Source organism: Wyeomyia smithii, chromosome 3 (genome assembly GCF_029784165.1).
Source record: "Wyeomyia smithii strain HCP4-BCI-WySm-NY-G18 chromosome 3, ASM2978416v1, whole genome shotgun sequence".
Lineage (NCBI taxonomy): Eukaryota > Metazoa > Arthropoda > Insecta > Diptera > Culicidae > Wyeomyia > Wyeomyia smithii.
In genome coordinates this window covers 174,836,151-174,850,979 of record NC_073696.1, presented here as the reverse complement: position 1 = coordinate 174,850,979, position 14,829 = coordinate 174,836,151, and the positions used below count along the sequence as shown (strand labels likewise).

General features: G+C 34.8%; 1 protein-coding gene across 2 annotated transcripts in view; it reads right to left on the bottom strand.

The window, feature by feature from the left end:
* The window catches only part of LOC129727219 (protein TANC2), a 178,713-nt gene that overhangs the window by 118,501 nt on the left and 45,383 nt on the right, over positions 1-14,829 (bottom strand). The gene's annotated exons all lie outside the window — the stretch shown is intronic.

Here is a 14,829-nt window from a genome sequence, read left to right as displayed (position 1 = left end):
ACAAGGTGATACCGACAGACCGGCAGCTCCCCCGATCGACAGTTCATCCAAACAGATCCAAACCAACCTACTGTGCCGCCGTAGCAAGCAACTATGGTGTTCACAGATTTCACTGCGATCATACATCGGATGAATGAGCAAACATACTACTACACAATTTGCCACGAGCTTTTCACATAAACCAATCTACCAAAACTGCCGTTCCGGAATGAATGAGCGGTTCACATAATACAGCTGAGAGAAAAAATCGGTGGAAGCAAGAGTGCGAATAGAATGAACCTCATTCGGACCAACAGGTTGCTATAATTGAACATCGCGTCACATGCACATGCCACGTTCAGTAAAGGTAGAATTATATTGCTATGTGAGCACAATTCATACTTGTTATTTCAGTAACAATTTGGCACTTTTTTTTCGTAATTTTTATTTACTCAAGTCCATATTTTTGTATCAATTTGTTTTAAATATTAACTGAATGAATCACTATCTAATTTGCTTGTTTATTTACTTATTAACTCATTTATGATTTTATTTGTTCATTTGTTCGTTAATATGTCCAGTTATTTTATATTATACAGTAAAGTCTTTTTTTACACGGTTTTATTTCAAACGGTTTTTTTTTACGACGGTTTTCCAAATAACGCGGGTTTTTTTACGTCGTTTTCTCAAATAACGCGGTTTTTTTACACGGTTTTTTTGCACGATTTTTCGACTTCGCGTAAAATTGTCACAGTAAGTAACAGTAACGGTAACAGGATATAGTAGGCTGTTTTTTACACAGTTTCATTTTTACACGGTTTCATTTTACACCTTTTTTTTACAACGTTTTTCCAAATAACGCGGTTTTTTTTACACGTTTTTTTTTGCACGGTACGTAGAATCGTGTAAAAAAGAACTTTACTGGATACACTTATTAATATTTTATTTATTTATGTACAACTCTATTTATTTATTTGTTGTATATGCTAAAATTATTTGATATCTTTCTATTCTGACCAACGACAGTTTTGAACGTTGGTTTTATTAATAAAAATGAACCAAGCCTTTTGAAATAAAAATAAATTCGGTGTACATAGGCGCGTTACTTATCATAGTCCAAAGCACGGCGTATTGATAACTATGTATATAAAGTTCCGGTAAATCTATTTGTATACGGTAGATAAAGCCCACACAAAAATTCGTTTAAACTTCAAAAAATTAACGAGTGGCTTTAAAACAATTTTTGCATAGCACTATTCAAAAAATATTTATTCATATGGTGAATATGGGCCGTATTAAGAAACTTTTTTGAAAGTAACTCAAATATTTATGACTCCGATTTAGAATATGCACGAGAGAACATTTTAAAATATTTCATTGATATTCTTACCTATTCTACACATACAAAACTTTTCTTTATAAACTTTATCCCGTAAAACTGGTTCAAATAATATGTAATTTTGGCCTTTGTTTTCGAATCATCTAATTGTTTTACCTCATGGCGGATCAATACTAATCTTCATCATTTTTCACAAAGGTAAACGCAATAAATTTCAAATCGTAAACTATTCCTTCTCGTTTGCGCTATATGCAGTAAGCTAAAAGTTTGTCACCGTGAGTAACTGTATTCCACGAACTTTTTGTTCCGTACTATATCGGTAACCTCTTATTTGCTTAGGGAACACTCGTATATCACGTAGAGCGCTCAGGAAAGTGCGAGGGGGTAAATTAAGTGAATACTTTAACTATTGTCGCTTCTTTTGGATATTATCAGCGGGAATCTATCTGTCAAATATCGTGTAACCGTGACCAGCATATTTGGCAACAAGGCGTCCGGTTGTTTTGGTTTTTGTCGTTTTGATTGGAGTAAAATTCAGTAGAATTGTAACGTTCTTTTTTAACAAAACTCTAGAAATCGCGGAAAACTTTTATTCATACTGCGTTGCGTAGTGAAATTTGGTGGCAGCAGCCTGCAATTAGCTGAAAATCATGAACTTTCCTCGTCACACAGGAAATCTTTTAAACGTCATGGACCAACAAACTTCATGGACCAGAGTTGATCTGCGATAACGCACACATATATGAATTTTGACAGCAGTAAATCCCCCCTGGATATTATGGATTGAATAACTAGACGAACTGCATTTGTAAACGGGTAAGGGACTATCCATTTATGATGTCATGCATTTAAGGGGGATACCAATATCATAGAGTTCAACTCAGAATTATTTATGATACTTGCATCATTCATTCATAGTTGTACTTAGTCTGTGGTTCTACGATCCCTTTTTTTGTTTAGGATTTGCTTTATTTTATACAAATAAAAATTTTTTTTCATTTCAAAAGCATATTGTTCGTTAGTTCTGTTTCACCGTGCATGTTTGTTTATGAATGACAGCGCAATTTCATTCATTTTTTAGTCTCTTTTAATCCTTCTAACATGTGGAAAAGATTTGGATTGCGAATTGATTGAAGAAGAGGAACTGAATATGTATGGTCCTTCATAAATCAGCAAGGTTGCTGCAGTTACTGCCTCGGTTTTCTATGTCGTCGATATGCGACTCCATCAACAGAATCCTTGCACTAAGGAACGCCTTTTCTAATTATATTTTATAATCTTTTTTTCCTCTTAGTTTCAGTTTTTCTTTCAGCAAAATCGTTCTAATGAGCAAGATCGCGCCAAATGACCTATGGTCGAATATCGACCATTTTTGACTTGAATGAAACTTTGCACACGTATTTGGCTTAGCAAACTGAGCATTTTTCACAGATGGAGAGATTTTTCACACCCATGAGTTACATTCTAGAAGGGCGTATGCCTTTTGGCATAGGTTTTATTCGAAGCATTGTAGCCCAGAAACCGTTGGTTGTATAGAAAAACTGTCTGAGAACGAGTTGTAGGGAATTAAAAATGCACCATAAAAAATATACACTGTATAAAAAAAATTTTTTTTGACCAAAAATAATAAAAAATAAACATTAAATTTCAATTAAAAAAAAAAGGTTGAATTTTTCTTCTATTTTTTTTTTAAACTTGACGTTAATACACAACTTTAAAAAAAAAGTCCATAATGGAGAAATGAAAAATAATTTTTTTATGATAGATTAATTTTTTTATAAAAATTCTAATTCAAACATTTTTCAAAATATTTGTGTTCTGATGATTTTAAAAGATGCAGAAAGTCATTTTGAATCAGGAAGCTCTTGGTGGTAAACATTCTAAAGGCATTGGTTTTCGAGTTATTTTTAATTTAAGCTCGAAAAATTATTAATATTTCGGAAAATACACTTTTTTCTCAATTTGTCCATGGTTCTCCAGCAAAAACCATACGTTTATTGGAATGCTTGATCAAAAATATATAATTCATTCTTTGACAACAAAACGATTGGATAAATAACTCAAGCGCTAAACTTTAGCCTACCTACACGTTCCCCCTTGCCGAATGTTTTATAAAAAAATATGTTTGTCGTGCAACACTACCTACTTGTTTACTAATAATAACTGTTTGTAAAGTACGCAACCAATAACTACTGGGTTACCTATAATATCTGTTTTCGTATATAAATACGATTGCACTACTCCAGATGTGTTAGTAACAGTTTGCATTTTGTGAAGATGAATAAAGTGAAAATGGAATACACCAAGCCCGAATGCTGTAAACCCTTTCCTGCTCATCGGTGCTCATCAAGCTTACGCAAATTAAACGAAAACGTTATTGCAAAATTAAAAATATTGAACAGTCAAGCTCATTTAAATACGTCTTTTTCAATTTGTGATTCGTCTAGTTATTGGAATGATAGTCAAGCCACCATTCATCCCTTCGTTGTTTACTATTCAGAATCTGGAACACTTAAGAATATCAGCTTCATCATAATATCGGAAGTACTTCATCTTGATACTGTTGCGGTGTTCAGGTGTTCATTGCCAAATTAATGGGTTTTTTGAAAACAACAATAGAGTTGAAAAAAGCGATATTAATGTCTGATGGAGCTGCCTCACAATATAAAAATAGAAAAAACTTTGCAAGTCTTGCAAAACAAAATATAACGTCGATGCAGAGTAGCATTTTTTTGCGACTTCTCATGGTAAAGGCCCATGCGATGCAATTGGTGGCATATTAAAACGAATGGCAGGAAATGCAAGTTTAGCTAAAGAACATGAACACCCCATTACAAGCGCAAAAGAATTGTATGATTGGTCTAATCAGAAAAGTGATAAAAATTCATCAAAAATGTCATTTAGTTGGGTATCATATGAAGAATATGAACAAGGAGTAACAGAATGGAGCAATATTTTCAAAAAATCTATAATAATAGCTGCCACACAAAAGTATTACTCTTTTGTTCCTATTTCAGAAAATAAGATACAAACGAAGCTGTTTTCAAAAGATGACGAATCATTTACTTATGATGTATATAAAATATAAGGTGAAACTAGTTCTGTAAAGTATCTATGTCATAAAAAAATATGTTCCTAAGATAATAAAACTCGATAATAAATATTTGATTCTTACATATATTTATATCACTTGGAACATTTAACTCTTTTCTTGAGGTTCGTTCGCCCAATCGTTTTGTTGTCAAAGAATGAATTGTATATTTTTGATTAAGCATTCCAATGAACGTATGGTTTTTGCTGGAGAACCATGGACAAATTAAGAAAAACGTGTATTTTCCTAAATAATTATAATTTGTCGAGCTTAAATTAGAAAAATCGAAAACCAATGCCTTGAGAATGTTTACTACCTAGAGCTTTTTGATTCAAAATGACTCTCTGAATCTTTTAAAATCATCAGAATACATATATTTTGAAAAATGTTTGAATTAGAATTTTCATAAAAAAATTAATCTATCATAAAAAAATTATTTTTCATTTCTCCATCCTGGACTTTTTTTTAAAAGTTGCGTATTAACGTCAAGTTTCTTCAAAAAAAAAAATGAAAAAAAAATTCAACTCTTTTTTTTTAAATTGAAATTTTATGTTTATTTTTTATTTTTTTTGGTCACATTGAGAAATATCAAAAACCCGTATTTAGGTTTTAATAGGAGTCTTTTAGAAAAAATCTAGAAAAGAGTCTAAAAATTATTATAAAATAAATTTTTCTGTGATGAATAATGGGCACTGGGAGTTAAATAACTAAATGCAATGCTGAACTGAACCATGCAAAATATTTAAAAACAACTCCAAGAAAATAAGAAATGAATGTGAAAAATTTTGAAATCGAACAAAATTTAAAAAAAAAGTGCAAAAGAGTGGGTTTGTAACTTGAAAAAGTCATTTTTTCATAAATCAAATCACGTTTGGGCAATCTGAAAACAATGTTTAAGAAGTCGAAATGTTCTACAAAAATGCTATAAATAACATTATCTTTCAATTTAAGGCTGAGCACCTTGACTTTCTCAGCATCGATTTTTTTGGGACAGCCTACTGTGTATAATCTATATCTATAAATGCGAATATCTGTCTGTCTGTTCCCTAGAGACTCAAAAAGTACTGGACCGATTACCGTGAAAATTTGTACATAGGGGTTTTCGAGTATAGAGAGTAACACTAAAATATTAGTTTTGCTCTATCGCATTAGCGTAGGCAAGGGGAGGGGGGGTAGATTAGTGGCTCATGGCCGTGAAAACATTCGTATAATCAACACAAAAAAGGTGACATCTATTTAAAACCTAAATTAATCCACCTAGCGGTCAGACTCAGCCTTTCTCATTCAAACTTATCATTTGTAAAAATAGATTCACATGAATGCTTAAATCCAATAAATGTTTATCCACTCTTTGGGTTCTAAAATATTGATGTTGTAATTAAAGTATAAAATATGAAATTTGACGTAATTTTTTTTTTTTTTTATTCTCGCTTATTTTCCGTCGGTCTATTTCCGCCACTGTTGTGGCCAATTACCGACGCCCAGGGAGGCGTACTCCACACCCAGGTCCCTAACTCACGACCCGTTTATTAACGGACCGGCGCCAACGGCTTTACTTCCTCATGCGATGGAAGGCGTGATCCCAGAGATTTTTCGCCTCAGAAAATCTCCCGGTGTCGGCTAGGATTGAATCTAGACCAGTTGGGTTGGTTGTGAGTGGATCACGCCACCTCACAACCATCGACACCTATGTCGGCGGTGGGATTCGAACCCAGGCGTCAAGCGTGGTTGGCGGAGACGTTACCAACCACACTAGGCCCCCGCTATTTGACGTAATGTTAGTACTTAAGAAATGGCGAAACAAAAGCAATGACTTTTAATTTCGAACAATTTAATCACGAGCGATGCCGGGAACGTTCAGATAGTACGATACCACATTTAAATCATGTTGAGGCCATATATATTGATCGAAGCAGGTAAAGTGTTGAATAGTCTTTGAATTTCTTTTCTTTCTAAAACTTTTAAACAGCATATCAAATTGTTGTAAGTTTGAGAGATGACTCATTTGTATGACACTAGTTATGTTCAAATAAGTCGTGTAATACTTGAGATAATAGACTTTCGTTGTTTTACAAATTAAAACATAACGCTTGCTTAAGTTTGATTACAATCAAATGAAAAGGTAACGTATGGGGCAGCCAAACTTTGAAACCACTTGTTCAATCATAATTCATCAGTTAACCCTTAACTAGCCCGTTCATCTGATATCAATATTGTTTAAATCGGTTGTGTAGTTTCTAAGATAATGAAGTTTCGTGATTTTCACTTTTCGATACATTACAGACGAAGTTACAGTCCGATTACTGCAAAATTCAATAGGGTGTTATGAGGTAGGTAAACCTTTTATTTGATACTAATCCTGTGGAAATCGGATCAACCATCTCTGAGAAATATGAGTGAGTCCAAGTAAGTTGTCTTGGAATATGTTTCTTTTCATAGCTGGATTTCACATTTTTAAACATAACAGGCAAAGTAATAATCCGTTTGTAAAAAAATCATTAGGGTCTTATGGGGCAACAAGGCCTTTCATATGACACTAATTTTATAAAAATCGGGCCAGCCATCTCTGAGAAACATGAGTGAGATTAAATAGTCTCCAGAACACGTTTCTTTCCATAACTTCTGAACCACATGTTCAATCTTCATAAAATTCAAAAGTTGAGGGTTTTTGAGGTAGCCCGTTCATTTGAAACTAATTTTAATCAAATCAGATGTGTGGTTTCTGAGATATTGATGTTTCGTGATTTTTACACTTTGATACATAACCTCTAAACTAGAAATCAGATTACAATAAAATTCAATAGGGTCTTATAGGGCAACTAGACCTTTCATTTGCAATTAATTTCATTGAAATCTGTTCGGTCAAGACCATCTCTGAGAATAGTGTGTGCGAAAAAAGGTGCACATACACACGTACACACCCACACACAAACATATACACCTATACATGCTTATATGCAGAAAATGCTCGATTCGTCTAACTGAGTCGAGTAGTATATGACATTCGGCTATTTGGATCACTTTTCTACCTTTTAATTAGCCAGTGATCGTTAGGAGGAAGTCAATATGTTTACTTTCATTATGTGATTTCACATTTTCATGAACAACGGACAAAGTTACAATCCGATTGCAATGGAATTCAATAGCAACCTATGGGGCAACTAGACCTTCCATTTGACACTAATTTTGTGAAAATCGGTTCAGCCATCTCTGAGAAAAATGAGTGAGATTAAACAACCTCAGGATAACTTTTCTTTACATAACTTTTGAACCATATGTTCAATCATTACGAAATTCAAAAGTTAAGGGTTCTGGAGACAGCCCGATCATTTGAAACCAATTTTATTGAAATCGGTTGTGTGGTTTCTGAGATACTGATGTTTCGTGATTTTTACATTTTGATACATAACCTCTAAACTAAAAACCCGATTACAATGAAATTCAATAGCAACCTATGGCGCAGCTAGACCTTTCATTTGCAATTAATTTTATGAAAATCGGTCCAGCCATCTCTGAGAAAAGTGAGTGAGAAAAAAAAGTTGCACATACATACACACACACACACACACACACACACACACACACATACACACATACATACAGAAAATGCTCAGTTCGTCGAAAGGGGTCGAGTGGTATATGACATTCGGCCATTGGGACCACTTTTATACCTTTGGTTTTTCCAGTGATTGCTATACCTTTCTAGGAGAAAGGCAAAAAGGTGACATCTATTTAAAACGTCACCCAATATATGAAATATTACTTTAAATTCGCTTGCTCCATTTTTCTAGTGTCTTTTTACACATGGTATAAAACAAAAATTTAGAAATTTCCATATAAATCTTCATTTAATAAAATGTCAATAAAATAAAAAACAGGAACCAGGAGGAAGATTTTTCTTTTCGTATATTTTCAGAAGACTTTGACCTTTCTGTCAATGAATAAAGCTTCGACGGGACTTGCCCGGAAGGTTACTAAATCATAAAATTAATTTCATAATATTATGGATTTTTCGCGGTTGTCTTAATCACTTATTTCGTAAATAATCCATGATTATTTTATGCATTCAACGTTTTAAATATTGCAAAACATTTTACTTATCTTGTAGATTATGTCCTGTGAGAGAGAAAAACAATTTGACATAATTTTTGAATTTTATACGCCACCCGAGCAATAGCACGTATTTTTCAAACTGACCAATTTACTGTGGAATAACCTTGAATAACCTCTCTCCCAGCTGGTTCCGAGGTACGATGCTGGCTTAACAAGCCGGTCGTCGTATGTTCGAGTCCCGGCTCGGGAGAGACTGTTAGTGTCAGTAGGATCGCACTGTGGTCCAGAAATGAAAAACCTAAATTAATCCACCTATCGGTCAGACCCAGCCTTTCTCATTCAAACTTATTATTTGTAAAAATAGATTTACAAGAACGCTTCAATCCAATAAATGTGTATTCACTTTTTGGGTTCTAAAATAATGATGTTGTAATATTAGTATAAAATATGAAATTTGACGTAATGTAAATGCTCAATAAATAGCGAAATAAAAGTAATGATTCTTAATTTCGAACAATTCAATCACGTGCGATACCGGGAACATTCAAATGGTACGATAGCACATTTAAATTATATTGTGGCCACATATATTGATCAAAGCAGGTATAGTATTAAATAGCCTTTGAATTTCTTCTCTTTCCATAACTTTTGAACCACATATCAAATTGTTGTGAAGTTTTTTTATTTGTAAGTTTGAGGGATGACTCGTTCGTATGACACTAGTAATGTTCAAATAAGTCGTGTAATCTTTTAGATAATAGAATTTCGTTTTGCCTTTCTCCTAGAAAGGTATAGCAATCACTTGCAAAACCGAAGATATGAAAGTGCTCCAAAGGGCCGAATGGCATATATCACTCGACTCAGCTCGACGAGCTGAGCATTTTCTGTATGTGTGTGTGTGTATATACAGATTTTTATTCTCACTCACTTTTCTCAGAGATGGCTGGACCGATTTCAATGAAATTAATTGCAAATGAAAGGTCTTGTTGTCCCATAAGACCCTATTGAATTGTATTGTAATCGGATTTTTAGTTTAGAGGTTATGTATCAAAATGTAAAAATTATGAAACATCAATATCTCTAAAACCACACAACTGATTTGAACAAAATTGGTTTTAAATGAATGGGCTACCTCAAAAACCCTTAAATTTTGAATTTTATGAAGATTGAACTTGTGGTTCAAAAGTTATGAAATGAAACGTGCTATGAAGAGTGTTTAATCTCACTCATGTTTCTCAGAGATGGCTGGACCGATTTTCATAAAATCAGTGTCAAATGGAAGGTCTAGTTGCCCCATGAGACCCTATTGATTTGTTTTGCAATCGGACTATTACTTTGCCTGTTATTTTAAAAAATGTGAAATCCAGCTATGAAAAGGAACATATTCCGAAAACTACTTGAACCCACTCACTTTTCTCAAAGATGGCTGACCCGATTTCCACAAACTTAGTGTCAAATGAAAAGTCTAGCTGCCTTATAACACCCTATTGAATTTTACTGTAATCGAACAGGAACTTCGTCTGTAATGTACCGAAATGTGAAAATCACGAAACTTCATGATCTCAGAAACTACACAACCGAATAGATCAATATTATTATCAGATGAGCGGGCTAGTCAAGGGTTAACTGATGAATTATGATTGAACACGTGGTTTCAAAGTTTGACTACCCTATACGTTCTCATTTCGTTTGATTATAATCGAACCTAAGCAACCGTTATGTATTACATTGTTAATAAAACAACGAAAATCTATTATCTCAAAGATTACATGACTTATTTGAACGTAACGAGTGTCATACGAACGAATCATCTCTCAAACTTACAAATAACAAACTTCATAACAATATGATATGTGGCTCAAATGTTACAGAAAGAAAAGAAATTCAAAGACTATTTGAAACTATACCTGCTTTGATCGATATGTGGCCTAAACATAATTTAAATGTGGTGTCGTACTATTTGAACGTTCCAAATACATTGATTCCTTGTGATGTGTTTAAAATCTACAAACGCACGACGAATCGGCCATAAAATATGATCAAAGTCAAATAACAAATTGTTTGAAATGATAGGTGGTATTTGATAATTTTCAGCAGATTTTCTGGCATCAATCAGACGCCAGAAATACCCATGTTGGGAGGTATTTAGTTATTTTGGTTGTTATAAGTATGTATATGTATGTATATTGAAGCCACCATCAGTTCAAGGCACTACCAATGTATGTGAGTAGACTTACAGTAGATCCAAATTTGATTATTGAATGAATTTCACACTAAAGCTGTTTTGAAGGGCCAAAAAGGGTTAGGTGGACCTGCAAGCAGAAACACTTGCACGCATTCCAGGGACTTGAGAATCTCCTTCCAGCATTAGGATCCCATCATGCAATAATCAATTTCGCTGCACCAGCTTTAACCCACCTGATGGTTTGTTAATCAGAAGGGCGCGTCATATTTGGGTAGACCTTAAGGAATCCGGTTGGCATCCACTCCATCATCCAGTCTTCACTTATATGATAACCTGGTGCTTTCCCTCCCTTGTATATATTAATATGAATGTAAATCAAAAACAAGTTTTCATTTATCAATTTACCTTTTTGTAAGAGGACCTTCAAAGTTCCGCATCTTTACCTATAACACCTTGGTTCTCATTTTCCTTTTTCCGCATGTTTTTTTTTTATTGCCTTTCTCCTAGAAAGGTATAGCAATCACTTGCAAAACCGAAAGTATAAAAGTGCTCCAAAGGGCCGAATGGCATATATCACTCGACTCATCTCGACGAGCTGAGCATTTTCTGTATGTGTGTGTGTATGTGCAGATTTTTATTTTCACTCACTTTTCTCAGAGATGGCTGGACCGATTTTCATGAAATTAATTGCAAATGAAAGGTTTTGTTGTCCCATAAGACCCTATTGAATTTTATTGTAATCAGATTTTTAGTTTAGAGGTTATGTTTAAAAATGTGAAAATCATGAAACATCAATATCTCAGAAACTACACAACCGATTTGAACAAAATTGGTCTCAAAAGAACGGGCTACCTAGAAAACCCTTAAGTTTTGAATTTCATAAAGATTGAACTTGTGGTTCAAAAGTTATGAAAAGAAACGTGTTCTGAAGACTGTTTAATCTCACTCATGTTTCTCAGAGATGGCTGTACCGATTTTCATAAAATCAGTGTCAAATGGAAGGTCTAATTGCCCCATAAGACCCTATTGATTTGTTTTGCAATCGGACTATTATTTTGCCTGTTTTGTTTAAAAATGTGAAATCCAGCTATGCAAAGGAACATATTCCGAAGATTACTTGGACTCACTCACTTTTCTCAGAGATGGCTGACCCGATTTCCACAAAATTGGTGTCAAATGAATGGTCTAGCTGCCTCAGAAGACCCTATTGAATTTGACTGTAATCGAACTGTAACTTCATTTGTAATGTGCCGACTTGTGAAAATCACGAAACTTCATTATCTCAGAAACTACACAACCGATTTGATTATTATTATCAGATGAGTGGGCTAGTTAAGGGTTTGGCTGCCCTACACGTTCCCATTTCATTTGATTATAATCGAACTTAAGCAACCGTTATGTTTTAAATTGTTAATAAAACAACGAAAGTCTAGTATCTCAAAGATTACCTGACTTATTTGAACATAACTAGTGTCATACGAACGAGTCATCTCTCAAACTTACAAATAACAAACTTCATAACAATTTGGAATGTGGCTTAAAAGTTAAGGAAAGAAAAGAAATTCAAAGGCTATTTAAAACTATACCTGCTTTGATTGATATATGTGGCCTCAACATAATTTAAATGTGGTGTCGCACTATTTAAACGTTCCAAGTTCATTGATTCCTTGCGGTTTGTTTGAAGTCTGCAAATGCACGACGAATTGGCTATAGGATATGATCAAAGTCAAATAACAAATCGTTTGAAATGATTGGTTTTATCGAAATGACAACATCCTCGTCTTTTGGCTTCTGTACATCGCCTGTATTTGGTCATTTCCGGCTGTTTGCCAGACACCGGAAGTCACCATCATAAAATTCAAGATTGTGTCTGTGATCAATTTTTAGCTTCTGTGCATCTTTCTGGTTCCAGAAATACTAATATTCAATGGGAATCGTCCATTTCAGGCTGTTTTCCAGAAACCGGAAGTTGCCATCTTACAATTCAAAATGTTGTCTGAAGTCGATTTGTGGCTCCAGTGCATAATTACGGTTCCGGAAATACCCATATTGGGTGGTATTTGGTCATTCGCCGCTGTTTTTCCGACACCGGAAGTCGCCATTTTGGATTTCATAATGGCATTTGGAGACAATTCCTGGATTTCGAACGGCATACTGGTTAAAAAAAACTCACATTGGGTGGTATTTGGTCATTTTCAGCTGTTTTTAGAAACCGGAAGTCGCCATCTTAGAATTGGAAATGCTATCTGTGGTCGATTTTAGCTCCTGTGTATTATTCTAGATCCGGATAACATTATATTGGGTGGAAATCGGCCATTTTTGGCTGTGTTCCAGAAACCGGAAGTTGCCATCTTACAATCCAAAATGTTGTCTGAGGTCGATTATGGAACATATTTGTTACTACTAAAAACATTCACCTGCCAATATGGTTCCATTTAGTTGATTAGTTCGCGAGATGTGCAGAAATTTGTGAAGAAACATGTACTTCCAGAAGAGGGAGAGGCGTCGAACCATTATGGACAAATTTGTTACCTCTAAAAACATTCACATACCAAATTTGGTTGTATTTTCTTGATTGGTTCTTGAGCTGTGCGAAATTTGTGTTTCATTTTCATGGGATCCCTCCCTTATAGAAGAGGGAGTCGGGTTTCAAACCATTATGTACATATTTGTTACCACTAAAAACATTTACCTGCCAAATTTTGTTCCATTTGGTCAGGCTTTCGAATACACCAACTCTTTTATCATTTTCGCCTGATGAAATAATATGCCAGAGCGATCAAGTTAGCTGATGAAAATATCGCAATCGTTCGTTGGGGAAAACTGTTTGGTGCTCAATGTCCTACTGTGCTGTTTCGCAGTAGGGGTACTGGGGGTAAGCCCGGCACTGAGGGTAACACCGTCACCCCTAGGATTTTATTAGAAAACGCTAATTAACTGTGTTTTGGAATATGTGAAGTGTTGGTATTTAATATTTTAGACATTTCAAGACACATCGAAGCCACCGTGAAACGTCAAACGTCAAAATAATAGACAAAACATACGCTACTGCAGCTGATGCGTAAACGGATGTAATTTTTCGTAAGTGGATGTAATTTTTCGTTGCTCTACAATTTATTGCCTGTTTAGTTAGCAATCACAGGAATTCGATCTGAGGTAAATTGAAGCAAAAAATTTGTAGAAATACTCTTTCTAAAAAATGTGTGCTGTCGGGGTAACACCGTCACCCAGTGAGTGGAGTAAGCCCGACATGGTCTGAGGCTAGTTGAATGTTACTGACACATATTTCTCATCTATTACCGATGTCTCGCTGATAAATAAATTGATTAATCGACTTAGAACCATGCACTCAAGCTCTTCTGTGATTTAGGAATGATTCCAAGGGTTATTAGAGGTGCCAAATGTACTGAAGCAAGTCACAAAACTGACGGCTTTCCCGGTGGTATTTGAAATATGCTCCGGTGTGGTCAATGTGATTCTGGCTTCAATGGAACTAGTTAATAATATGATTTTAAGTGCCACATGAAAGGCTTGCCGAGTATCAAATTCTTTCATTGTTTATACATAATGTTCACCGGAACTTGTTCCGGCAATCTGCCCAGAACCAGCTAACCGACAACAACCAAATTCAACAGTAACATACAGAAATGTAAGATCTCTCATTCGGCGGTTTCCGAATTCAAATTGGTTCAGTTAATTCGAGTTAATTCATGAACAAACTTAGGTGCCGGTGTTACCCCCAAGGGGTGCCGGTTTCACCCGCACTGATTGCTAAACGTCGTTTTTATCTTAGTTTCAAAACATCACTGTTCCTTGTAAAATAACAGTTTCAAAGTACTGAAAACCTTCATATCTTGTAGAAAACAATCTGGGCAATGATTGTATGAAAGGAATATAACAATATTCGCCATCAAGTGCTACTAAAGAATCATTTTCCTTAGGGAGCCGGGCTTACCCCCAGTACCCCTATTAATACTAGGTTCGCTATTATATATATATGCTCTTTTCAAACGTAGGTAGGAAGAATCGATCAGAGTAACATCTGATAACAATTCGTGCCGATCGGCTGGATAGGCTCTGCTCACAAGTGTGTAGTGTCATTTTTGCTCTGCCAGCTACTGTGCTAACCATGATGCAATGTATTCTGGTTTTGTAATTTCGCGTTGACGGCGTTTCTGATAC